The sequence below is a fragment of the Mesoplodon densirostris genome, chromosome 12 (assembly GCF_025265405.1).
Source record: "Mesoplodon densirostris isolate mMesDen1 chromosome 12, mMesDen1 primary haplotype, whole genome shotgun sequence".
In the NCBI taxonomy this organism is placed as follows: domain Eukaryota; kingdom Metazoa; phylum Chordata; class Mammalia; order Artiodactyla; family Ziphiidae; genus Mesoplodon; species Mesoplodon densirostris.
Window position 1 is genome coordinate 36,697,673 of NC_082672.1, and position 24,131 is coordinate 36,721,803.

Genomic DNA, 24,131 nt, shown 5'->3' on the forward strand with positions numbered 1-24,131 from the left:
TAGCTAGTGGGAAGCAGCCGCATAGCACAGGGAGATCAGCTCGGTTCTTTCTGACCGCCTGGAGGGGTGGGATAGGGAGGGTGGGAGGGAGACGCAAAAGGGAGGGGATATGGGAACATATGTATATGTATAACTGATTAAATTTGTAAAATAAAAAAAAAATAGTTTTGCAAGGGAAAAATAATGCCATAAAATGTCTTTTGTTTAATTTAATTCAATTTAATGGCAATGTTTACTGAGTGCTTGCTATGTACACTGTACATTGTGCTAACAACTGTCAGGAATACTTTTTTAAAGTCAGTGACACTGTTCTTGGCAGAGGAAATAATCTGATTGGGAAGACAACATTAACACACAAAAACATAATTAGTGATAGTTATAACATAATAATATGAATAATTGAATGGTCTGATTCTAGAGTCTCAGGAAGGTCAGGAGAAATGACCAAAGTGGCTGAATTTCTAGGGAACACTTCAAGGACATTGGGGGAAACTGAGACAGATCTTTAAAAGGTAAGAATTGTAAAAGCAGAGAGAAAAGGAGAAGTTCAGCATTTCTTTTGGGGGATGTACATTGGGAAGAATCCAGTTTTCAAGTCATCTTTCTAGCTGGGCTTATTTATCATTGTCTAGTTTAAAGGCATACCCAGCCTGCTCCTGGCCTCCAACAAGGCTCTCCTTTCTTCATAATTTGGTGCCTGTGTAGGATATGAACAGACACACACCATGATAAAATGACAGCCATGGCCTCTTTCTGCAAAGAAAAAGTCTCTGAGATCAGCTCATGGGGAAAAGCAAAACCAATAACAATGGAACAACCTTGTAGAAATCAAGACATTTTTAACACTCTTGAGTTTATTTCATTTTCACTCATTGCCCAGGTGGGTTTCCTGACATTTTATTTTCTTGGCTCGGGCTTCCCTGGTGGCGCAGTGGTTGAGAGTCCACCTGCCGATGCAGGGGACACGGGTTCGTGTCCTGGTCCGGGAAGATCCCACATGCCGCGGAGCGGCTGGGCCCATGAGCCATGGCCGCTGAGCCTGCGCGTCCGGAGCCTGTGCTCCGCAACAGGAGAGGCCACAACAGTGAGAGACCCGCGTACCACAAAAAGAAAAACACACACACACACACACAAAAAAACTGTTCCTATTTTCTTGGCTAATGTTCTTTAGTTTACCATTTGTCTTCAGTCTACAGTGTTGCTCACTGGATTTGGTTGTGTCCTCCCTTTAAAATGCCGGCAGTATTTACTTTAAAGGTTTTAATACTGGTTGAGGATTTTCCTCCTTTAATTTGCAATTTGTGGTTGGGAAATGATCTGCTTAATATTTTCCAATATATTATTCCTTCTTGCACTTCAGTGGGTCCATTTACAAAATATTTAATGTCATTTGTGTCTTTGAAGAACAGTGTATTCAGTTAGAACAAAAGCGAGTTCCTGCATTGAGCTTGTGATGATTTATAATTGGAAAACTACTAACTTAACTAGGTTTGTGAACTAATATAGAATAGGAAATTTTTGGATGTACACTCTATTCCTTTTATTCATTAATTTATTTATTCAACAAATGTTTACTGAGACACCCTCTCTGCATCAGGCACCAGGTTAGGCACAAATAAGGCTCAGCTCCTGCCTCCAGAAAACTTATGATTCTTTTTGGGGTGGGGAGGAGATAGAAAAATAGAGAGTGCAAACACAATGTGAATAATGGCATGACAAAGGTAAGCACAGGGAGCTATGGGAAGCCCAGAGGGAGGATAATCCCATCCCTGAGTGGTGCCTCAACTGTAGTAAAAGCAAAGGATTTTAGCTGCACAAATAAGAGAGAAAAATCACCTCAGGCAGAGGAAGCGGTCTGTACAATGGCCTAATGTCACAAGAGATCATGAAGCTCAAAGCATGGAAGAAGTAACCCAAGATAAAACTGAAGAGATGAACAAGAACCGAGTATAGAAGTATGTGGTACCAAAAAAGCATGAACTTAACTCTATAGACAATGAAGAATCACTGAAGAAGTTTAAGTAGGAAGATGCATGATCTGGTTTAATATGGCTGTGATTTGGAGAACAGACTGAGGACAAGGAGAAGAACAAATGAAATAGATGCAGTGATCTGAGTGAGAAATAAAGAGACTACGAACGAAAAGAGTAGAAATTCATACGTAGAAAAAGGGATGAATTTGAGAGGCAGTAGAAGATAGAATTGACAGAATACACGGAATGATCCGATGAGGATAGATATGGGAATGGAAAAAAGGCAGTCAAGGATGATGTCTAGGTTTCTAGCTTGAGCAACTGCCCACTGTGGCACCACTAACTAAACCTTCCTCTCTTACACTCATTGTGGCTTAAGTAAATTTTGCCCAGAACTAAGCTAAGCAAATGTGTTTAAGTAATAATGGGAATTTAAGTAATTCACTCATGATTCAATGAATAAAATGGGAAAAATTTCATCTGTGATTCTATTTGGATGATATTTGTATTGGGTATTTCTTAATTTGAATCCATTACTTTTAAATAAGTCAGGAATTAGAGACTAGAAAATGTACCCTTGTCATGTGAGTAATCTAAGGACATCTTCCTCCATTTGTGAAAACCATAGACCTCTGAAACCATTTGTTTAACCTCTGAGACCAGAAAAGGGACAACAGGCAGGCATCACCTTGAACACAGCCAGGATGTCAACTGACTGAAGAAATCCACTGTGTCAAGGATTGGTCTATTGTAGCTTACTGATGCTACAGGCCTTCATGAGTACAAAGAAGACATGGAGACACATTCAGGGCCACAAGGAGCAGCCTTCCTCATATGTTATGCTACCTCACATATCAAAACTTTTTCTAATGTTTGATATGCTTAGAAAATAAAGGAAATTGAAATGGCATGAGACTGAAGGAAAATGGTAAATGGGCCTAGTCTCCTATGAAATAAGAATCGGTAACTACCTATTGCATGAATAACTAATACACTAATGCATGAATAACTAATAACTAACTAAACCACTTCCTGGCATATGTTAACCAGTACACTATGTGTCAGGAACCAAGTCAGATTCCTGCTCTAGTGGAAAGTATAGGCTAGTGAAAAAGACAGACATTTAACCAGTGAGGAAAGTCTGCTGAAAATTTGGAAAATGGTACCGAGGACAATGGAAGTAAACAGCAGAGGACCTCACTTAAGGGATCAAATGACCCTAGTGCAAAGGGTCATAGAAACCTCTCAGAGCAAAATCTCTCTGAGCATATTCATGCTCAGACTCAGGTAAACTGGGATCAGGGAAAAGGAAGAGTACTCCAGGAACAAGGAAGGGCTAGAAACTACCCCTGATAAACTCAATAATGTGCCTCGGAGAGCCTCATAGAGAGAGGTGATGATGGGATATCAGTTTGTCAAGGTCTGAAAGCATATCAGATAAGTGAAGCTCTCTAAATAAGCTGAGGCTTCCAAAAAGAATGCTCAGCAAAAATCATGGTTAAAAACAAGATCAGTGGATGAGAGTGAATCTTTCACCTGCTTCTGCATCATGCATTGAAAACAGTGATCTCTGAATTGAAACCTAGAGAATAATTTAAATATGAGGATATGAAATTCCAAAATGTTTAAAAATAAAATGAAATAAGAGTCTCGGTTCATTTCTAGAACACTGGGAAACCTGATATAAAGTAGATCAAAATTGATAGTAGTTAAAGAATTTTAGAGAATACAGGACATGCCTAAAGACCTATTTTCAAAATGAAAAACAAATTATAAAAAATGAATATGATCATAATTTGGGGGCAAGATTCCACAGTGTGGTAACCACGTCTTCAAAGAAAAGAACACAGAGCAAATGGTTAACTGATATTACATTACTACATTTATATTAATAATATACAATTGATGTTACATTACAATTCCTAATATTGAAAATACCTAATAATATATTGACAATATATTACAATATAATATATCACAATAATATCTATTGTATTATCCAGGTTTCAGAGAACCAGAAACCTGCTGACATATTTATATGTCAGAGTCACCCCTAAGTAGGGCTATAATGAGGCAGCTGTCCAACTTCGGTGGTATTGGCCTAACATGCAGAACTGTCCGTAAACTACGCTCAAGATTTTTCTTCTTTGTTCAGTTGGCTTTAAAGAACTCCACTGGAGGTCATAGGCGTGAATTGAGGATGAGGACTCAATTTTGAGAGCATGCTAGAGTAACTTACCAGTACCTTCTAGACCTGCCCGAGCTTGGTTTCTTATATATCATTTTCACATGATGATAGACTGTGCTGTACACACCCAACTTTGTGGGTCAGACAACATCCAGTTCATGATGGGAAGCTCAAGCCACATACTCACTTGGTGTCCCGTGGTTGAACTTTCAGTCTTTACATGGTGCAGTAGCAAATCAGAAGCTTTTTCAAAAGAATAATTACTTGTAGAGGAAGGCACAGATCTGCCTCAAAAGCCTAGAGATCTACTTGCCAGAACTCCATACAGCATCCCTATTTGTTATGTACACACTGTCACTGGATCTCCTGGATCATAAGGCTCAGGTGGTGGAGCAGCAGGCCCTGAGGCTGGAATTGCTGCAGAGCCTTCTCTTGCTCTGGTTCACATTCAAAACTGGCAGCCTTAAGGGGTAACTCTGCACATAGCTAGGAGCATGCTCAAATGTAGTACATGTGACCTCAATTTTTTTTTAGAAACCACACACCAAGCACTGTACCTCTTTTTTTTTTTTTTCTTTGCAGTACGCAGGCCTCTCACTGTTGTGGCCTCTCCCGTTGCGGAGCACAGGCTCCGGACGCGCAGGCTCAGCGGCCATGGCTCACGGGCCCAGCCGTTCCACGGCATGTGGGATCTTCCTGGACCAGGACACGAACCCGTGTCCCCTGCATCGGCAGGTGGACTCTCAACCACTGCGCCACCAGGGAAGCCCCCTGTACCTCTTTTTTTCATGGCGGATGGTGCAAGGTGCAGCAACTTATCTTTCACCTTACTCTAGACCATTAAGCCCCCAGAAACTTCACTGAAATGTTGGGCCTCTGAATTTTTGTGGGATTTATGTCCCACTCTCTTGTTTACACATTTTTTTTTACGAAGGCATCTGATTTCTACTTTCTGCTCCTTAGATACAATCAACATGATGTTATGTAGAACACCAGTGTAATGTTTTGTTCAATGTCATGACAATCTATTTCTCTGCAAACTATCTTACAGCAGAGAGCAGAATTGACATAGCCCAGACTCAAGAGTGTGAAGGTCCACTGTTGGCTGTGCCAGATAAAAGCAAACTGCCTCTGGTGATCCTTGCAAAATAGTTTGGAGGAAAAGGTATTACTCAGGTCAATAGCTATATTCCAAGCTCCAGGGCCTGTGTTTATTTGTTCTAGTCATTTGGGGACAGCAGCTGCAATTGGAGTTACCACCTGTTTAAATTTATGATTCACATTCTCCAAGATCCAGTCAACGTCTGCATAGGCTAAACAGGTGAGTTAAATGGGCACGAGAATGGGCACTTTGCACCTTTCAAGTCTTTGATAGTGGCACTAATCTCTACAATTACCCCCAGGGATGTGATATTGCTTTTGGTTTATTATAGTTGTAGGGGTGGGAAATTCCAGGGGCTTCTACTTTGCTCCTCCTATTGTAATGACCCTTTTTCCATGGGTCAGAGAGCCTAAGCAGGGATTCTGACTGCTGCCAATTATACAATCCAATTTCTACAACTATACATTCAGGGGAAATAACCACAAAATTGGTCAGTTGAACAACTGAGCTCACAGTGAGTTAAACTTGGGCTCAGACTTCATCTGTCTCCTGACCACTGAAAACCCCTATTTTAACTGGTGCGCTATGGTGGGTAGTTTAGGTCATAGGAATTAACATAATTAAGAGCCAGTATCTAGTAATTCCTGAAAGACCTAGGTATTTCTTTTTCCTTTTCCACAATGCACCCTCATTCTATCAAATGGCTGCAGGTCCCTTTGGGAAAAGACTTGCAGGAAGTCTATGGTATTTACTAGAAGCAATAATGAAGGGTCCTTGCTCAAGGGGGCCTGGCCTTTCCTTCAATCAAGGGACTCTGAATTTGTGAATTGGATTAGGTTAGAAAACTTGGTGAGTGGCCTTTACTCTCCACTGTGGCAACCCAGTCAGGTTTTTGGCTACCCAACTAGAGTTTTTCTATTACATAGATCAAGCAATACTCTAGTATACTGCTCATTCCTATTTCATTCATAGGGACACCATGATCAATTAGCCATCATCAAAGATCTTTGCAGTCCAATGCACTCCTATGTCCCTGCTGCCTACACCTTCAGTAAAAAGAAACCCCATGTCATGGGGAGAAAAAAGAAGGAACTGTCCTATCGTGTCCTGGGATTTTCACAGTAAAAATGATTCTCTCTTTGGCTACCTCATGCAGGTCTGAGGTTCTGATTTATTCTACCTTTATGGTCCAGGAACTCCCCGGTCAAAAAATTAACAAGCAACTATACCTTTTTAGGGTCATAGTTTGCTCATCTGAAAGATGTAAATAATATTTACCTCCCTCAAATGGTAGTTGTAAGGATTAAATGTGATAATGTATAAAAGTAATACATTTCATGATGCAGAGTATATAGAAAAATTTTGAGAAATATTAGCTATTACCATTACTCTATAAGAGAAGAATATTATGCATCAATTCTACACACAAAAGTGCACCTCAGCCACCATACACTGTCCAGAGTAGCAGGACAAAAGCATGCAAACTTCCAGATGTCCCCGGGTCAGTTTTTGCCACTTGTCTTTTCTGAAGCAGCTGTTCTCCCTCAAGCTGACTGAAGTTGTATACCTCTGGCTCCTCTGGTGGGGCTACGTGCATACCCCTCAGTGCTGGCTGAGTTTGTCCTCAAAGCAGCTTGACTCTCTAACCTTAAGTAAACTCAGCGATCCAGGGCCTATGACAAATGCACAGTAAGGACGACATTACGACAGAGGAGCTGCTTGATTTATTGTGCCTTATGAAATAGAACCCTCCTCACATCATGGGAATTAGTGATGGAATTTTTAAAAGAATAACAAAATGAAATCATGAACGGAAGAAAAAAAATGCCCGGATCCAACTCAAAAAAAAAAAAAGTTTCTAATAAAAAATGCAAACCAGATGCAGTTAGAGATGACTGATAATTAAGGATGATAAATGACTAATGTTTTCTATTGAATTATCCGGTGCACACTATTGTTTCTACATGAGGGAACAATTTACATATGGCTGCTGGGATATCTTTTTACCTAAATTTGATTTCACAGGCAATTCTCCCAATCCCAAAGTGCCCTCCATCACTGGGTCCTATACTTCCCTCAGGAAAGTGACTATCTTACCTTTCCAAGATCTCTTTTATAAGAATAAGAAAGAATAGGATAGATTATGCATAAATATTCTCTCCAATAAGCATACAATGTACACAACGAAGCCACAATAAGTAGGATACAAATGCTGTTTCCTTGGTGGGGATGACACATTAGCATGAGGCTTCCCATATTTCCAAACCAGTCTACCTTGTGATTAAGGGTGTATATCGTTCAGGCACACATAGGGGGTGAGGTGCACGGTCTGTGATTAAACCTTTCTTAAATCCCAAAACAATCCCCCACTCTCGCTGTCAATTTATCATGACCACAGCCTGTTTTCTGAGCTCCTAAAGAGTTTTAGTCTATATCACATAACACAGTTTTAGTGGTATGCTGCCTTTTACTACTAGCCATTGTTTAATTTGTGCTAGTATTATCTCAGCAACTAGATTACGATAAGGTAGGGACTTGATCCACTGCCCCCATCCACTTAGTAGCATGTGAGCATGAAGGGTATCCTCAACAAATACTCAAAGGATGTGTGCTCCATCCCATATGTCCATATATATGTTAATACTCAACTGAGACGACTAGATTCAACCCAGACTTGGTTTATGTAACTTCAGGATTTTTTAGACATGATGAGATTATGTTAACCACATAAGAAGCAGAGTTGTAATGAAGAACAGGCTAATAGTCAAATGATTAACACTCTCTCTACCCCTAGAGAATCCCACTTAAAGTTTAACATTAGCCTTTCCCAGTTGAAGTTGCTATAGATCAAGTATTGTCATTTGAAGTTTTCAGCTGAGTTGTTAAGTCTCCACTCTCACATAGGGAAGAAAATAATGTTTATTTTATATATGTTGAAGGAAAAACAGCCCAATCTGAGAAGAAAAGAAATGTCTTCTAAGAGGAAACCTGATTCCTCCCACTCACCCCTCTAGGGCCAGTAACACTTTCTGTCTAGCCAGTAAGAGGATTTTGGTTTAATTCAACTTATTACCTGAGGAAAATCTATGGGGAGGGATTTAGGGGATTTTTCATGTGGATTCTTATTCAATTCATTTAACTATCTTGGACAATAAAACTTTCTTTACATTTGCTGCCTTGCTTGTAAAAGAGGAGGAATTCTGTTTTTCAGGTAGAGGTTTCCAGCAAACTTTAACAGAATCAGATGAAAGAAACTATATAAGAAAGGAAAGTGATCTGTTGGAGCCTCTTATCTCATTTTGGTTGTCCACGTGTCTTGTTTGATTTCCTAATCATACTCTTCAAAGCCCAGATGTTGCACATCTGAAACAGAGTATGTTGGACACTGTGGTGATGACAATGTTAAAGGAAAGTCACTCTTGGGTTCCACATCAGACAGCCAAATTGCTCTGTTAGTTTTAAATTCAAAAATTGGCCCCAGCTGCTTCAACTTCTTTTGGCTCCTGACTGAGAACACTAAATAAAGATAAATAATTAATCAGCCTATTGGAAAGAAAGTAAGCAAATGTCATGTGATTTAGAGACTGAGGTTACAATAGTTTGGGTCACCAGAAAGTTACTGCGTATCTTCTTTCAGACTTTTCTGCAGAAGTGTTGGGTTAAATAGGACAGACACCTGGGCCAAATTCCCCGACACAGTCTGCAAAGTTTGGTTCTGGCTATGGGATCTATACCTTTGTGGTATTATGGCCAGAGAAAACATTACTCAGATTTACTTTAGATATTTGCAAAACATTCTATGAACTAACAGTCTGATTTTTGTGGAGGTGATAGGGATGGAGGGGAGTTTCTCCCTTAATGTTCTTTTTTTTTTTTTCTTTTTGCGGTATGTGGGCCTCTCACTGTTGTGGCCTCTCCCGTTGCGGAGCACAGGCTCCGGATGCGCAGGCCCAGCGGCCATGGCTCACGGGCCCAGCCGCTCTGCGGCATATGGGATCCTCCCAGACCGGGGCACGAACCCGTATCCCCTGCATCGGCAGGCGGACTCTTAACCACTGCGCCACCAGGGAGGCCCTCCCTTAATATTCTTAAAGCTGATTTAAATATTTGATTTGTCATAAGTGGAAATGATTAACAGAATTAAATCCATTTTGACTCAGATAGTAATCAGCCAACTAGTAATTATAACTAATAGTTGAACTAGGATTAGAAGAAACACATATAGGACAATTAGTCACTCTTCATTTATATGGTATCTATATTACAAAAGCAACAATTCTGTGATGTAAATGTATGGGTTACAATTATCAATACTTTCTTGGGCAACTGCTAGTTATTTGGGTTTTAAGACAAAGGGGTATAAGGATGCTATTTTGGAGTTTTGTAGAGTGATAATTACTAGCTCTTCTCTTTTAGTTGCAAGTTACAGAAACCCAACTCATCCTAGCTCAAACTAAGGGAATACATGGCTTACATAACTGGTAAAGCCAAGGCATGAATTGGCACTGCTCGTTCCAGGGGTTCTATCAGTGTCATCCAAATCCTGTCTCTTTTCTCTTGCTCTATAGTTTCTTTGTTTGGCTTCATTTTCAAGCAGACACATCCAATGATGGCACTACATAGACACAGTTATTGGCATTAGAGGCACATAAAGCACCTAAAGCTAGGGAGGCCTGAAAGAAGGGCTCTCCTGTCTCATGCTGTCTCTGCTTGGTCAGGTGTAGGACACATGCTCAGCCCCGGAGGGAAAGGAAAGGTCAAGTCAGAACTATATGAACCAAAATTGGAAGACAGCTGGTTCTCATAAGGAAATGTGGGTTCTGCTACCAGAGGAGATAATAAATATCTACAACCTATGTCCCTTTTCCTCAGTTTTTCCCCACCTCCTACTCCTACCTCATCAACTTTAGTAGCATATTATGCAGGCAGAAAAAGGGGATGAATGAAAGCTAGGCCAAGACAACTAAGACTCATGTGTCTTCTCCATCTTCCTTCATCTTTGCAAGAGTGACCTTGGAGACTCTGTGGTCCAGATGGGATGGGACCAGATGGAGAAGCTCTCCCCGACACAAACTGGCCTCCGTGTGAGCAAGAAACAAACTTTATTACATTAAGTTACTGAGATTTGGAAATCTGCATGTTGCAGCACCTAGGGTTAATTACCTTATTACTATTTCTTAGCAGTAGAGAGATGAGAGGTACCATTTAAATAAAGCCTTACTTATGGATCTCACATAGTCATTTACTCTCTGACTTCTTGAAAATGGAAACTTGAAAGTTTCCTTTAATAAGATTTAAAAGCAATTGTTTTAAGGTGTCCTGCATATGTCTCCATTATTAATTTATTGACAGTGTTTTCTTTATACAGAGCATTTAATTGGCATTTAGGACTTAATTCAGGGAACTTGATTCCCAAAATATGATGTTCTTTTACATTTAAATGATTTTTTGTGTTTTTATTGAGAACCTTTCTAAAATGTATTATTCCTCTTATCAGCTATTATTTTTCAAAAATTAAGAATTTTTTTTTTTTTTTTTTTTTTGCGTTACGCGGGCCTCTCACTGTTGTGGCCTCTCCCACTGTGGAGCACAGGCTCCGGACGCGCAGGCTCGGCGGCCATGGCTCACGGGCCCAGCTGCTCCGCGGCATGTGGGATCTTCCCGGACCGGGGCACGAACCCGTGTCTCCTGCACTGGCAGGCAGACTCTCAACCACTGCGCCACCAGGGAAGCCCAAGAAATTTTTGATGATGTAATATCACCATGAAAATTGATTATCTGTATTTACTTCAGTAAATGAAGAAATGGATTGAATGAGCACTGACCTTCAGACTTTTTCTGGCAGCCCGTCTTGAAAATAATTCTTTAATTACTTGCTCTTTGTATTTTTCCTTAAGTTCTGGTTCAGGTAGGATCCAGTTAATTAAGGATTCTGCCTAATTAAGTTCCTATTTATCTGGGTTTCACTGAAATAAGAAATTAAGAAGTTGTTATTTTGGATGCAGTGTAGAAATCAGTGTAGAAAAACAGACATTGTTCCAGGGATCTAATAGTAAAAAAAAAATGGGATAACTGCTAGACCCTAATGTCTTTTCTCTCCATTGCAATGGCCCTTCTGATAACTTCTTTTAGCTATAGCTACTATTCAAACTATTTTACCTTATATATACTTATCCTCACCCCAAGAAGTCCATTTTGATGAGAAAAACCTACATATCATTTATTCATTCAACAAATAGTGTGCTCCTATAATAAGTAAAGAAGTCTGTGCCAGTGGGGCACAGGATTATGAGCAATTATGGTGTAATAAGTGCTAAGTGCTGTGTAAGCTACATACACAGAAGTACATGCAGCAGAAACGTAGACAAGACCTTCTGGCAGAAGAGATACCTCAGCTTGTCCTCGGGACTAGCCTGGTAAAAATGCAAATTTAGGGCACTGAGGCAAAGAGCACAGGCACAGAAGTAGAGAGAGGAAGAAGGATTGGCTGGTTTTACTTACTAATGTAATCAGCCTTGGAATATTCAGGAATCCATTTGCAACCATGCGCATCTTTACAAAAGATAATTTTAAGGCACAAGTAAGTTGTGCCTTATCTCTTGGAAGGACAATTTACAGCATGTTCCATGAATCCTTGGTTTGAAAACTCATTGTGCACAAACTGATCCCAGGAAGCTGAGATATGGCATTGTTACCCCTGCAAGGACTGTTAGAATCCCCAAGAGAGCTAGCCAGAGGGCAGGTGGAAATCCACAGGCTAAGCTGATAGGCTCCACAGGTTAGCATGCAACTAATAAGAATGAAACTGGGCCTCAGTACTGTGCGGATCAGTGAGCTTCCTGCTGATCTCCAACTGTGGGACCTCCGACTGTGGAGTGGACCTTTGTCCCAGCTGTGTCAAGACCTAAGTGTGGTACAGATCTGCCACCCTCATGAAAACACCACTTAGAGACCATATTTTCTTGTGGATAGGTCGGTAATATATTTTGATATGAAGGGTGGCCTATATATGAAGGATATATACTTTATTCATTTCTCTATCACAAACATCATTGCTTAGGGAAACTACAGGGGATTTCATTGTATTTTTCACCTTTCTTTTGATCTCGATCATTCCTTATCAATCTGTATCTAGTCACCAGATACAGGTTTGTTTTTTTAAGTGTGATTAATTCACATTTACCCTTCCTTGTTCTGAAAGGATTTTAGGTAGTTTAAAAGATATATAAACACAGAAGGATACCATACATTAAGAGTAAGCGATGAGAGACGTGCTGTTTAAAGAAAAAAGTGGCTTATAACACAGTTACATACTAATGTGCCAATTTATTAAAATAGAAAGATGTATACATGCATACAAAAAGACTATAAAATATTCTGGGTTTGTTGTTTTTGCTTTTGCATATTTTCCAATTAGTCTAAGATAAACAAGAACAGTTTTACAATTATAGTCTTTTTTATAAAGTACATAAGAAAGGAATAGGAAACACACACACACACACACACAAAGGCAAAAGCACATATCCTGTAAGTTACCTGACTGACTAGTCACAAATAGGACTCAAACTGTCTAATAGCTACTGTGAGCATGGAAACTTGGTTAGCAACAATTTCACATTGTTTAAAAGAAACCAGTTGTTCAGGAAAAACACTGATATTCCTGATACTTATATCCAAGAAAAACATCTCTCTAAGACACTAAAAAAGAATAACATACTCATAATAAAAAAGTATCCATTTATTACCTAACCACTCAACTTTTTGATACTCACTAACTGTATATAGGATAGTAGAATAGGAATTATTTTATATTCATGTCACATGAATTGAGTATGAGGCAAGGAACTATTTCCAAAGTGGGTTTATGTTGTAACTTTGCAACTCGTGTATCCATTTGAGAATGGATAACAAGAGTGGGTCGTGCATAATGTCTCATTAGAGGACTTCATTTATTAACTAGAGAAATGAAGGAACTTGCCCTAACATTTAAAAATAGAAAATGGAATTATCCACGTGCATTTGGTGTGCTAGGTGCCGTGATTCAGACTATATTTTATAAGAGAGTGGTTTTAGTAATCTCTCGTTGAGTCCTCACGAGCGAAGACTCAGGGAGAGTGCTCATTCTCCTGGGTTCAGAGTGAGCAAAAATCCTTCTGAGGTGGTACTCAACTGGGGCACACAGCGTTTCTACTATGACACAAATCTGCATTTTCAACCATGTTCAGGATCCAGCCATCAATGGCTACAGGGAAAAGCCTCCCAAAGAGGCACAGAGCCAGAAGGTTACTCCTAGAAATCCAGGTAAGGGGAACACTAATACCCCTCAGATAGGATCCTCTATGATCTGAGCCCCAAATGCTCAATCATTACATTCAACTTCTATAAAGACTGAGGAAGACAGATAATTTCTTCTCCCAATTCTGTATAAATTCTAATTCACATATAAAGTGTACAAAATTCAGATTATTTCTATCTACACAAAGGCCATAATTTAACAGATGAGTTCTTGGCACCTAGTTTAAATTTAAAATCCAATGTTTCAACTTAATAGCATTTATTGAACACCTACTAAACTTAACACATTCTATTAGGTGCTGTGGCATACACAAAGACAAGAACACAAGTATATGACTTTCAGAAATAATAGTGTTTTCTTTTCAGAATATAAGTGCTGAAAGTAATTATCAGGCTTCATGCGCTATGTTCAACATTGCTACATGACCTTATACTGAAGAACAGCATTAGTTAATCCTTAGAACTCCCCAGGAAAATGAAATAAATACTTTTATCAGCTGGGATCCCAGCAGATGCTATTAGATATATCACAGTGGTTTTTACAGTGATTCCTAAACCTGCACTAGACTAGGTGCAAGTGATTCAAGGAAAAAGACACAAGACATTAAGAAGTGTTCAGATCACACAGCTGGATAGCATGGAGCTGGGACTGTAAATCAGACCCTTGAAATTTGTACCTGCCCCAGCAGCATCAGCATCACCTGAGAACATCAGCAGTGCAAATCTCAGGCCCCATCAAAGACCTATTGAGTCAGAAACTCTGGCCTGGGGCCCAGCAATCTGTGCTGTGAAAAACCCTCCAAATGATTCTGATACATGCTGAAATTTGAGAACCAATGATATGTCAAGATGTGGAGAAAACTTAAGCTGACACTTGATTTTTCCAGCTGTGGCCACTATGTTCTGAACCTGATCTGACATTACATCTTAACACTAAAGGCCAATTGTAATGTGACTTCTAATACCATATTCTTCTCCCCAACTCTCGGAAGAGTTCATTTTAGCTTCTGAGAAAAAAAAATTCTCCTTCACTGATCAGTATGCCAGCTTTTATTCTTAGAACCAGGCCTGCATTGAATTATCTGCAGAGGTTTCAAAGATCTTTAATAGCCCACCAACATATAGGAAAATAAACTACTGACAATGTGTCAATGTTTTCTTTTGCTTTTTTTTTTTTTTGCTTTGCTTTTCTGTGATTGAGTTACTGAAAACAATGCATAGTTTTTGCAATCCGGAGGTCTGTGGACTTACAGAAGATCTACTAAAAATGTCATAAATTCAAAGCAATTTGGGAAAGGAAAATAAGAATTCAAGCTATCACACGAATGCCAATGGCCCAAGTGGCGTATGATTAAAACATGACATCGGGACTTCCCTGGTGGCGCAGTGGTTAAGACTCCGAGCTCCCAACGCAGGGGGCCTGGGTTCGATCCCTGTTCAGGGAACTAGATCCCACATGCATGCCACAACTGAGAGTTTGCATGCCATAACTAAGGAGCCTGCATGCCACAACTAAGGAGCCCACCAACCATAACTAAGGAGCACACGTGCCACAACTAAGGAGCAGGCAAGCTGCAACTACAGAGCCTGCCTGCTGCAATTAAGACCCAGCAGAACCAAAAAAAAAAAAAAAAAAAAAAACATGATGTCTACTTTACATGATTTTTACAGCTAATTAGAAAGATTTATCAGCATCCAAAAGAAGCCCCCCAGAGGAAACAGGGCTGCACGCATTGATTAATGATAACCAGTTCTTACTTAAAGTGGAAAACTACTACACTCCAAACACTCATGTTTGGCAATAAGACTGACTATTTTTTATGAAGGGCATAATAAGGCCATAAATGACACTCACTTGCCTACTTCCTCCATATATTCTTCACCAACTCAAGTCCCATCAACTCCACAAAGCTTCACTCACTGGCATTTTATTTCCTTCTTTAACAGAATAAATTATTGTAGCCTATAAGTCAGAGGCTTATAGGGCTATTCAGCCCTATAGTCAGGGCTGAATTATCAAAGTGGTTGGAAGTCAGACCAGTTTGGATCCTCCACTTAGTAGGTGTATGGTTATTAGGTAAGCTCAACCTCTCTCGGCCTCAGCTTCCTCATCTGTAAAAATGTGGGAAGTAATACTACAACATCACAGAACTGTTATAAGAATTAAATGTAGCAAAACATATAAGATGCTTAGCACATTGTTTATATAAATGCTGAATAAGTGGTGCTGTTATATTGTCATTATTGTTCAAATTTGGTTTATGCGTGATGATGTAACCAACTAGAATGTTAAGTTCCGGGAAGAAAAGCACTGGGTCTATGATTCCTATAGGAAAAAAGGTAGGAGTGGAAAAGAGAGAAAGGGGGAAAGGGAGGAAGGAGAGAAAATCCATACAAACTTTCCCATCAACTGGCTGATTCCTGGAATTCTACCTTCAGAGCTTCATTCCTTTATTTTTGGTTCTGATCTCACGAATCCATATGGTTTTGCAAACATCTCTCCCTTAGGATGAATGTAAGATCTGAAAGTCAATTTTTATTCAAATTTTGGAGAAAGAGAACATGTGAGAATACCAGGTACGTGATATTGGGCCAAAAAACAAGGGAAGAGGGTGTCTGTGCAGCAAGGATAAGCCTTGCAGCTTCCACAGTTCTCTGGACCCTAACCACAAGCGGCAAATGGGAAACTACTATGGAAACCAACATGTCTCTTGATTCTGATATGGAAATCCTAGAGAGAAAGCAAAAGAAGTGAAAGTTCCTTCATTCTCTGATGGGCAGCACATCTCCATCACTGTCTCCAGAGATTAGACCCCCTTTCCTGACTGAGTTTCCATCCAGAATTCAGAAAAGGAAAGGGACCCATGGCTACTATTTATTGTGTCATCTGTTGTGTTTTCTTTTATTTTGATCCATGTGGTTCTACTTTTGTAGGACTCTCTAATAGCCCCCAAACCCTCCCAGAGGGATCCACTGGGAAGTAGCCATACCTTAACTCCTCTATTTGACTCTTCAAAAACAAAGGCAACTTTAACAGGGCATTTATGACAGATCCTTTTTTGTTTCAATGAAACTAGGAAGAAACCTCCTTCATCTACAGAAACCAAAGGTATCACTATTGTCAATCTCTCCCTCATGTCCACAGTTACAGCCTTCAAAAACAAAACAAAAACTGTTCCTTAGAAGTTTCCAATAACCAGAGAAGACGATGCCTTTGAATGCTGGCAGGTCCTAGATGACAGGTTCCGGAAACAGAGACACCCTGCTGGCAGCAGCAGATGGAGAGCTCCCAGCATGAAGCTGTTAACAAAGGGGAGCTGGGATAACATGCAGCTTCGCAGCTTGCCAGCTGTCTCCAATTGCAGGGCTCAGACATAGGTCCAAAGCAACTAAAACAGCAAGAACACTTAGGTACAACTCAGTGTTGGAGTTTTATTGTTTCCTAAGAAGTTTGCTTCTTTTAAGAAAAAGAAACTATGTAGAAACCAGAGAAACCCAAATGATTATTGCTTTAGGGATGCTTTCAGAATTCTCCCAGAAACACTAAAGGTACAGTCAGTAAAAGTTTGGCATTTTAGTGGTTGCTCACAACTCTGTCTCTTTGGCATCACAGACAACACATCTGCTCAAAGGAATTTCCTATATCTGATCACAAACTACCAAGCCATTGGTTTATGGCTGCCTAACATTTGTAGCCTAGTCCTGCTGTGTGTTCAGTCAAGCACAGCCTTACAGGTAGTTGGGGCAAAGCAAGGGAAGGGAGGAAGGTAACTCATTTACTGAACATCTTCTGTGACTTGGCATTGTTTGGTGCTGATAGAGACCCTTCACTCATTCAGTTATCAAGGAATCAGAATGACTGGATTTCACCAGCTTCCAGGCACACACCTTGATACCTTAAATTACAGTGACTCCAAGTTCTCCCTCCCCAAACTGGCAGACTCTCTCCTTTTCCTGTGGTCCTCTTCTCATGTGTCCAAGAATCCCCAGATATGCTGACTCATCTCCTAAATGAGTCCTGGCTCTTCCCATAGGTCAGGAACTCCAACAGCCCTCAATTCTGGATAACTCCACAACAGCTGGTCTGGAGGTTGGTTCCTACAAAAGCCAATGCCAGACCACAGTCACCACCATCATAGCTGTAGTGCCTGGAATATGGTCACTCACAAAGTGAGAAGAAACAATTCTTTGGGATCCACTTTGTAAAACTGGAGGAAAAAAAAAAGAAAAAAAAGAGGGAATGAAGAAAGTCTTTCTGTCAAAATTCTAACAGATGCTTTTGTGGGACTTGATGAGATGAGTTTTAAATTTATAGGAAAATGCAAAGAGTTAGAAATAGTCAAAATGCGCTTTTGAATAAAAACAAAAAAGAAGAGAAGATGACTTGCTTGTCCAGATATCAAATATCAAATCATATTCTAAAGTTACAGTGATTAACATAGTGAGGTATTGGTCCAAACATGCACAATTCTATCTATGGAATAGAAAAAGCCTTAAACAGACCTGTGCATAAATGGATACTTGGTTTATGTCAAATGTTGCCCTGCAGAGCAGTGGGGAATGGATGATGTTTTAAATAAATAGTGCTAGGAAAACTGGATATTTTAACAGAAAGAAAATAAAATTTGATCTCCTTAACTCACACCATACACTAAAATTATTTCTGAGTGAATCAGAGCTCTAAATGTGAAAGGCAAAACAACAGATTTTCTAGAAGATAATATAGGAGACTAACTTCATGACCTGACTTAGGAAAATACAGTATTTCTAAAACAGGACACATAAAGTTCTCACCATGAAGAAAAAAATTGTTGAATTTATACGTAACAAAAATGAAAACAGCTGTTTATCAGATAGTACTATTAAACAAGTAAAAAGCCACAAACTGAAGAAAGGTTCAGACTCAGAATTTTTTAATAACGCCAATGAAACAATTAAAAAAAGATGGACAACACATCCCCCAAAATGAGGCAGAGACTTAGACACATCACAGATGAAATCCAAATGATCTATAAACATGTGCTCATCTACTAGAAATCAGGAAAATAAAAATTACAAACAATAAGTAATGGTTACACAATTCTGTGAATATACTAAAAATCACTGAACTGTCCATTCAAGAAATGAGTGAATTGTGTGGTATATGAATTCTATCTCAATAAAACTATTATTAAAAAAATTGTTTAAACACAGCACATTTAGCACACACTTACCAAAATGACTAAAATTAAAAAGATTGTATTGGTGAGAATGTGGGGCAATTAAGTTCTTAATCACTTCTGGTGGGAAGGTAAATTGGTACAACCACTTTGGAAAATAATCTGGCATAATCTGTTAAAGTTGAAAATACGCATACAGTATAACCTAGCAAGTCAACTCCAAGGTATAAACCCGACCAAATGAATGTATGCGTTTACCAGCAGACACATAAAAAAATGTTGGCAGCAGCATTATTCAGGAATGCCAAAATCTGTAAATAACCGAAATGTCCATCATTGCTAGAACTGATAAATATTGTAAACTATAGTATATTCACACAGCAAAGAACATGAACAAACTTTGGTTAGATGCAACAATATATATGAATCTTACAAAAGTGTTGAGCAAAACAAGCTACCAAACCATGGTGTTTGCAGATGCACTCTTAGGTGGTAAATCTCTAAGGTAAGCAATGAAGCGCTTACCTGAAAGCCAGGATATTGATTCCATTTAAAAGGCACCAGGGCAACTGTGTTGGGAAAGTGGCACATGGATGGCTTCCTGTTTGGGCAATATTCTATTTCTTGATTTAAGTGATGGTTACATGAGTCATGTGTGTTTACTCTGTGATAATTTATTGAACAATATACTTACGTTGTACACATTTTACTATATATATTTTACAAAACAGCAATTATTTAAAAAATAAAGTTTTGAAGGGAGTTGCTCAGGCCCCCCAACATTCCAGCCATTAAGCAATGCACCTTGTTTTCACCTTGGCTAGTGGAGCCAATGTCTGGCTGTTCAGGTAGAGGGCACTTCAAGCCTCACCTCTACCGCACCATGTAGTTTGCCCTTTGTCTCACCCTCAGGGTAGGTCTGACAATTCACCCGGGGTTTCCATCATCTCTAGGCAAGAGAACGTAGTATTCCGACTGAGGAGTGTATTTAGTCCACAGAGAGTCACGCCAAACAGCATGGGCCTATGATTCACTCACTACAAGGCAGGAGAGGATGAATTCTGGCCCTTAGGGCACCCCTGGCTCACCCTGGCCAGCCGGGAGAGGCCAGCCTTGGTACTGGCCTGCAAACCGTGTTTCTTCCAGAGGGCTTCCTTGCTCACCTACTTTTACAGTCTGGCCTTGATCTTGTTCCCTGGAGCCATCCAACAAGGGAGGAGGTCTGAATCCTAGTCTATTTCTCTAAGGAGTCTCCACTCCTGTGTAAATGTACATGTGCAGGCAACTCTGCCCAATACCATCTGAGTTCCACCTGTCCATAGTCTGAGCATCTGCCTCAGCAACCATCCTTTTTTACCCACAATAAGCTCATGAAATAGGTACTATTATCCTCATTGTACATATAAGGAACAGCTTCAGAGAAACAGTACAATCTGCCCTTGACTGCATAGCTAAAGAGTAATAATAATATAATTTTGATGATAAAGTATTATCTTTTGAGTACTTACTGTGTGCGGGCACTCTCCTAAGCACTTTACATGTGTTAAATTTATAATCCTCAAAACAGCCCTATGAGATAGGTACTATGATTATTCCCATTTCACAGTTAAGAATACGGAAGCCCAGAGAGGACTAAGTAAGGTGTTGACAGTAGTGAACAGAGGCATCAGGAATTAAACCAAGCCTACTTAATCACAATTTAGCCAGCGGTTGTCCAGAATTAAAGGATAGATTATTTTGTTTTCTGGTTTGGAGTCTTCCAATATACCAAGAGAAGGTCACTGTCAGTGGATAAAACACCAAAAGGGGGCATCCTTTACATTGCTGGGTAGCAGGGCTACATGAGGACTCAGGCTGGTGGGATTCAGCTCAGTCCTGCCTGCATCTTACAGGAGCCCTGTAGCTTCTCCAGGCCCAGGCTCAGTGGACATCATGACAGAAAAAACAGATGACGGGACCAAGTATCATCTCTCCTTTACAGTACTTCAGTTAATAGATTCCCTTTATAGTAGGTGGTCTTGTCAAGCTATTTACTTAACAGTAAAAAAAAAAAAAAAAAAAAGCTTCAGATTCAATTATTTGGGTTTTTAGAGCTCCTTTTCATAGGCAAATAGTTCACATCTTTTTGTGAGTGAACTATGGTCAGTGGTTTCTAGCTTTGGGAACTAGTTTCTACCCTTTCACTTTCTCCTTCTGTCAACTCTGTCCCCTAGTGAGTGTAAGTGGTGACTCTGTACTTATCCACAGATGAGGATCTCAGTGGAATCTAGATGCTCCTAGACTCAAAGCAGGGGCGCCACCCCCGCCCAGGGGATCAGTCTTCACCTCCAAAGTAAATGCCAAGTTCTGTTCTAGTATCAAGTTAACTATCCTTTGTAACTATCCCTGCTCTGCATCAAAGGTAGTAAGCAAACATAAAACAAGGCTTTGAAACAAACAAACAAATGAAAACCACTGGGCCTCCTAACGGTACATGATTTTTTGGCCTGCAGAAACCATGTTTTTGACCTGGTGTTTGCTCTCAAAATAGAATTTGCTCCTTATGGTTTATTGACCATTATTATCTTGTCAGAAATTGTCACAGTTTATTAAACAGAAAGTTTTAAAAGACTGTCTCCAATCTTTAACTGTGACTTTCTTTGTATATTGGAGGCAAATTAATTTTTTCTTATAACACTGCCTTTCAGCTTCAGGAGGCAAGTTGATTGGGAAATGCAGTCTAATAGCTCTTGCCTCTATTTCCCCTACACAACCTCAATCCAGGAGCCCAGGGCTCTGGGTGACTCTGGCAGCAGTGTAGTTAATGTACTCTAATTCCCATTTTGAGAAGAGAAGATACTAATCCTTCTGGAACTGTTCCCATGTTCTTAAAAGTGGACCACAGAGCTCTGGTTTAATACAGGGTGTCAGTTGGCACATAGGCAGACTTTCAGAGATGCCTTGGGCTGTCCTCAGATACCCCACAGGTCAAGGGTCCCAAATTGTTGCCTGGTCCCTCCGTCCCTCCACTGCAGGCCCACCTTTGCTCAGGAGTCAGCACCAACGTCAGCCCTCACCATCACCTCCTCCCTCCCCTCCTCCCATGCTTACAAGCTGCCACTTCTCCCAAAGTATCCTCTCCAAATGTTGCCAACGTCTAGCTCTTTCTAATCCACTGGGTGAAGGAGACCCTCAGTGGCATCTTCAGGAATGTTATATCAAATAATATTGTAGGAACAGCCATGTCAGTTAAACCAAGCAGGACCCTGTGGGGCTCTCCTGGGAACAAAAGCCTTTCCATGTCCCCCATTTCTTGTTAGTAGGGAAAAGGCTTCAGCCTCCTAGACCCTCCCTGAGTTCTAAAGGGCAGATTCAAACAATTACTAATTAGGGGAGTGGTATTTCTGACTTCTTCTACAGGAAATAAGGCTCCTATCCAGGTGGAGGATGATAACTTCAAGCTGAGCATAAGTACATGGACCCAGAAGTCTGATTGGAGCCAGAAGTCTGATTCCTGCAACACCACCCTGTTACCTCATTACCATCCAATCAGAGGAAGGTCACACACACTGCCTTCCTCTTCCCAAATTTTGCCTATAAAAACTCTTCCCTCAGAATCAGTGGGGAGTTCAGGCCTTTTGAGCACGAATCACCATTCTCCTTCCTTGGCCCTGAAATAAAAATTTATCTGCTCCAAACCCCGATGTTTTGGTTTGTTAGGCCTTACTGTGCATCGGGCACACAAACTAGGGTTCGACAACATCAGCAGGATGGTCTCCCTCCTTGCACGGTCCCCCCTCAACCCACCTCCACATGTTCTGATCCACCATCTCATCCCTCACTCCTACTCCTAGAACTCTGACCTCAGTTCCACTCTGATGAAACCTTCAAGTCCCAGACCCAGAAGGCTCAAATCCTCCCAGCTTTCTGGCCTGGACTCTAAAAGCTTTTGCTCAGTGATTGTTTATTTTTCCTTGGCTTGGAATGATTTCCAATGTCATTAAGAATGACAACTTCGGTCTAGAGACCCTTGCCACTCAAAGTGTGGCCAAAGACCAGCAGCATCGGGCTCCACCTGGAAGCAGGATGGAAATACAGAATCTCAGGCCTCACCACAGACCATCTGCATTTTCACAAGATCCTTAGGGGATTCACATTAGGATTTGAGAAGCTCTGGTCTAGAAAACAGAAACGTCTGTTCTAACACAAGTTTAATTTATTCTTTTTTTTTAATCCCCAATTGCAGGATGTTTTTACAAAATCAGAACTGTTGCAGAAATATTTTCTTAATTTAAGTTCCACTGAATCTGGCTAATTAAAAATAAAAGCTAATAAGACTTTCCACATTCTCAGGAAAATTTAGTATTTTTGTATATAATTTCTATGTGTATAATAAGGTTTAGGCTAGATATCTAATCCTTGACATATCTCCCCATATTAATTTACACACCAAGTTCACTGAGTCTCTAATTTATTTTTAACTAAAAATAACCTTTTCTTGTTTTCATGTTATAAAAGCAAAACATGTTTTTATAGAAAAATCAGAAAAAACACATAATTGGAAGGAAATAAAACAAATCAATAAGATAAAATAAAACTATGCAGAGATAACCACTGTAAGACACTGCAATATTTCTGTGTATATGTAATATCATTACAAATAACAGATGATAAAATGCAATCGCATGGTACATACCCTTTTTTCATTTATCTATCATGGACAACACATGTCCAATAAATATTAATCTACAATATTTTTTAAATGGCTGAAGACTATTGATTATTTATTTAGGACATTAAAACAACCAATGTTTCACCAGGATCCATTTCTATTTTCTTCCAAAGGCATTTAAAAAATAAGTAACTACATGTTAGCTATCCTCTGGGCTTGATTCAATTGATGGTTTATAAGGCAGTATCATTTATTCATTTGATTAATTTGTATCACCTTCAGTCCTTTGTGTTCACTAATACAATTGAGAAATACATCTGTGGGAAAAGTGTGTGAGTTTTTATGCAGCCCTATGAATAGATAAAACCAAAATCTGTCCACTAAGTAACATCCTTTGAGGGTCGTTAAGTGGATTGGCCTATACTAACAGTATTGTTTTCTGTACAATAGATTGATAAGCTATACATGTGTTCTTTCTTTCCCTGGGGTTAATTTTGAACTCATTTAGGATGTACTAAGAGCATATGAAAACCGAAGTCATGAGTTTAAAAACTAAAAAACACACTGAGGTTAAGGTTGAAGTTGCCACGGAAGTATCACCTACCTGTATACTGGTGATTATTGATCAACATTAGCCTTTGCAAAGACATATATATATATAAAACTACAACAAGGTACAGGATAAAAGTTATACATAACATTTAAACAACCTTAAAATCTTTTACACCTGGCTATGGAACACAACCCAGTCAATGAAACAAAG